A 4,731-nucleotide genomic window follows, 5' to 3' on the forward strand; every position below is an offset into this window, starting at 1 on the left:
TTTATGCCATGTCAAATTTGTTCTCTATCTTGAGAGGGGATCTGGACTTAAATAGTAAAAGAACTTCAACTCCAGAGGCAACTAAAGAAATTAAATTAGTTGAAAAAAATTTGGTTACACAAGTAAATAGAATAGTTTACTTAGCCCCACTCCAACTTTTGATTTTTGCTACTGTACATTCTCCAACAGGCATTATGATTAAAAATACAGATATTGTGGAGTGGTCCTTCTTTCCTCACAGTACAATTAAGACTTTTAGATTGTATTTAGATCAAATGGTTACATTAATTGTTCAGCAAGACTACAAATAGTAAAATTGTGTGTAAGTGACCCAAATAAAATCATTGTTCCTTTAAACAAGGAACAGATTAGACAAGCCTTTATCAATTCTTGTGTGTGGCAGATTGGTCTTGCTGTTTTTTTTGGGAACTATTGATAATCATTACCCAAAAACAAAAATCTTCCAGTTTTTAAAATTGACTACTTGGATTTTACCAAAAATTACCAGACATAAACCTTAAAAAATGCTTTGATGGTGTTTATTGATCATTCCAGCAATGAAAAAGCTGCTTACACCCAGGCCGAAAGAATGATTTATTGAAACTCAATATTACTTGGCTCAAAGGGCAGAGTTGATTACTGTCATTACAGTGTTACAAGATTTTAATCAGCCTACTAACATTTTTTCAGATTCTGCATATGTAGTTCAGGCTACAAAGGATGTTGAGACAGCCCTAATCAAATATTGTATGGATGATCAGTTAAATCAATGGTTTAATTTGTTATAACAAACTGTAAGAAAAAGAAATTTCCCATTTTGTATTACTCATATTCAAGCACGTACTAATTTACCAGGGACTTTAACTAAGACAAATGAACAAGCTGACTTGCTTGTATCATCTGCCTTCATGGAAACAAAAGAACTTCATGCCTTGACTCATGTAAATGCAATAGGATTAAAAAATAAATTTGATATCACATGGAAACAGGCAGAAAATATTGTACAACATGGCACTCAGTGTCAAGTCTTCACCTGCCCACTCAGGAGGCAAGAGTTAATCCCAGAGTTCTACGGCTTAATCTGTTATGGCAAATGGATGTCACCCATGTACCTTCATTTGGAAAATTGTCATTTGTCCATGTGACTGTTAATAATTATTCACATTTCATATGGGCAACCTGCCAGACAGGAGAAGGTACTTCCCATGTCAAAAGACATTTATTATCTTGTTTTGCTGTAGAGGGAATTCCAAAAAATTAAAACAGATAATGGGCCTAGATGCTGTAGTAAAACATTTCAAAAATACTTACATCAGTGAAAAATTACACATACTACAGGAATCCCATATAATTCCCAAGGAGAAGACATAATTTAAAAAAACTAATAGAACATTAAACGCTCAATTACTAAAAAAAAAAAAAGAAAGAAAGAAAGAAAAAGAAAAGAAAAACACAGTAAGGAGTATAACACTACCCAGATGCAACTTAATCTAGAACTCTATACTTTAAATTTTTAAAACATTTATAGAAATCAGCCAACTATCTCTGCAAAACAACACTATACTGGTAAAAAGAACAGCCCACATGAAGACAAACAGATTTGGTGAAAAGAGAACAAAAATAAGACATGGAAAATAGGAAAGGTGAGAATATGGGAGAGAGGCTTTGCTTGTGTTTCACCAGGAGAAAATCAGCTTCCTGTTTGAATATCCAGTAGACATTTAAGATTCTACAATGAACCCATTGGAAATGCAAAGAAAAGCCCCTCCGTGGAGATGAAAAATCTGTAATTGAGCATCATTGGCTCACCAGGTAAACAAAATGGTAATATCTGGAAAACAGATGAAGTTGCCATCTACCAAGAAAGTGGAGCCACAGACTTGGGCCCAATTAAAGAAGCTGACACCGTTAGCTAAAAAAAGCCTAAAGAACACAAGAGTAATGCAAACTCCAGATAATATGCTGCTGACAGCTTTGATAATTGTATCAATGGTGGTAAATCTCCCCATGTCTGCATGAGCAGCTGCAACTAATTATACTTGCTGGGCCTACATGCCTTCCCTGCCCTTAATTTGGGCAGTCACTCGGAAGGATAATTCTATTTAAGTATATGTTAATAATAGTGCATGGGTGCCACGCCCCACAGATAATCATTGCCCTGCCCAACCTAAAGAAGAAGAAATGATGATAAAAATTTCCATTTGGTATTATTATCCTCATATTTGCCTAAGGAAGGCACCAGGATGTTAATACCTACAACCCAAAATTGGTTGGTAGAAGTACCTACTGTCAGTGCCACCAGTAAATATACTTATCACATGGTAAGTGGAATGTCACTTGGGCCACAGACACAAAATTTGTAGGACCCTTCTCATCAAATATCATTAAAATCTAGGTCTAAGGGGAAGTCTTGCCCCAGTGAAATTCCCAAAGAATCAAAAACCCCAGAAGACTTAGTTTGGAAAGAATGTGTGGCTGATACTGTGGTGGTATTACAAAACAATGAATTTGGAATTACTATAGACTAGTATGAGCCAGACTCACTCATGTTCACAGGCCTCATCCATCTGGCCCATTAATCCGGCCTATAATAGTGATTTAACTGAAAGGCTGGACAAGGCTTATAGAAGGTTAGAATCACCCTATCCATGAAAATAGGGTGAAATGGGAATTTCATCACCTCGACCAAAGTTAGTTAGTCCTGTTACTGCTCCTGAACATCCAAAATTATGGAAGCTTACTGTGGCCTCACACTACATTAAAATTTGTCTAAAAATCAAGTTATAAAAACAAAAAATCATAAGCCATATTATACTACTAACCTAAATTCCAATCTGACAATTCTTTTGCAAAGATATGTAAACCCCCCTTATATGCTAGTTGTAGGAAACGTAGTTATTAAACCAGAATCCCAAACTATAACCTGTGAGAATTGTAGATTGTTTACTTGGATTGATTCAGCCTTTGACTGGCAGCACCGTATTCAGCTAGTGAGGGCAAGAGAGGGCATGTGATCCCTGTGTCCTTTGACCAACGGTGAGAGGCTTCCCCATCTGTCCATATTTTAACAGAAGTATTAAAAGGAGTTCAAACTAGATCCAAATGATTCATTTTTACTTTGATTACAGTGATTATGGGCCTTATTGCAGTTACAGCTATTGCTGCAGCTGCTGGAATTGCTTTGTTCAAACTGCAGAATATGTAAATAATTGACAAAAGAATTCCTGAAAATTGTGGAATTCTCAGACCCAAATAAATTGAAAATTGGCAAACCAAATTAATGATCTTAGACAAACTGTGATTTGGATGGGAGATAGGCTCATGAGCTTGGAATATCTTTTTCAGTTACAGTGTGACTGGAATACATCAGATTTTGTATTACACGCTGAGCCTATAATGAGTCTGAGCATCACTGGGACATGGTTAGACATCATCTACAAAGAAGAGAAGATAATCTTACTTTAGATATTTCAAAATTAAAAGAACAAAATCTTGAGGCATCAAAAGCCCATTTAAATTTGGGAACTGAGGCAATCATGAAATCTCCTGATGGCTTCACAAATCTTACCCCCGTCACTTGGTTAAAAACCATCAGAAGTTCCACTATGGTAAATTTTGTATTAATCCTTTTATGCCTGTTCCTTCTGTTGTTAGTCTACATGTGTATCCAAGAGCTCCGAAGAGACAGCGACCAACAAGAATGGACCATAATGATGATGGCAGTTTTGTCAAAAAGAAAAGGGGGATATGCAGGGAAAAGAAAGAGAGATCAAACTGTTACTGTGTCTATGTAGAAAAGGAAGACATAAGAAACTCCACTTTGATCTGTACCTTGAACAATTGTTTTGCCTTGAGATGCTGTTAATCTGTAACTTTAGCCTCAACTTGAGCTCACAGAAACATGTGTTGTATGGAATCAAGGTCTAAGGGATCAAGGGCTGTGCAGGATATGCCTTGTTTACAATATGTTTGCAGGAAGTAATCTTGGTAAAAAGTCATCGCCATTCTCCATTCTTGATTCACCAGGGGCACAATGCACTGCAAAAAGCCACAGGGACAAATGCCCAGGAAAACCAGGTATTGTCCAAGGTTTCTCCCCCACTGAGACAGTGTGAGATATGGCCTCATGGGACATGAAAGACCTGACCATCCTCCATCCCAATACCCATGAACGGTCTGTACTGAGGGGGATTAGTAAAAGAGGATGGTCTCTTGAAGTTGAGATAAGAGGAAGGCCTCTGTCTCCAACATGACCCTGGGAACAGAATATCTTGGTATAAAACCTGATTGTACATTATTTCTTTTCTGAGATACGAAAAAAACTGCACTGTGGCTGGAGGTGGGATATGCTGGTTGCAATGCTGCTCTGTTATTCTTTACTACACTGAGATGTTTGGATGGAGAGAAGTATAAATCTGGACTATGTGCACATACAGGCATAGTACCTTCCTTTGAATTTATTTGTGACACAGTTTCCTTTGCTCACATGTCTTCTTGCTGATCTTCTCCCCACTATCACCCTGTTCTCCTGTCACATTCCCCTTGCTGAGATAGTAAAAATAATAATCAATAAATACTGAGAAAACTCAGAGACCTTGGCTGGTGCAGGTCCTCCATATGCTCAGCGCCAGTCTCTTCGGCCCCACTGTTCTCTCTCTATACTTTGTCCCTGTGTCTTATTTCTTTTCTCAGTCTCTTTTCCCACCTGATAAAAAATACTCACAGGTGTGG

At 37.4% G+C, this 4,731-nt stretch overlaps 1 pseudogene; it reads left to right on the forward strand.

The window, feature by feature from the left end:
• Nucleotides 1–1,734: 1,734 nt before the first annotated feature.
• Nucleotides 1,735–3,794, forward strand: LOC129138918 (endogenous retrovirus group K member 6 Env polyprotein-like; annotated as a pseudogene).
• The last annotated feature ends 937 nt before the right edge of the window (nt 3,795–4,731 follow it).

The sequence above is a fragment of the Pan troglodytes genome, chromosome Y (assembly GCF_028858775.2).
Source record: "Pan troglodytes isolate AG18354 chromosome Y, NHGRI_mPanTro3-v2.0_pri, whole genome shotgun sequence".
NCBI lineage: Eukaryota > Metazoa > Chordata > Mammalia > Primates > Hominidae > Pan > Pan troglodytes.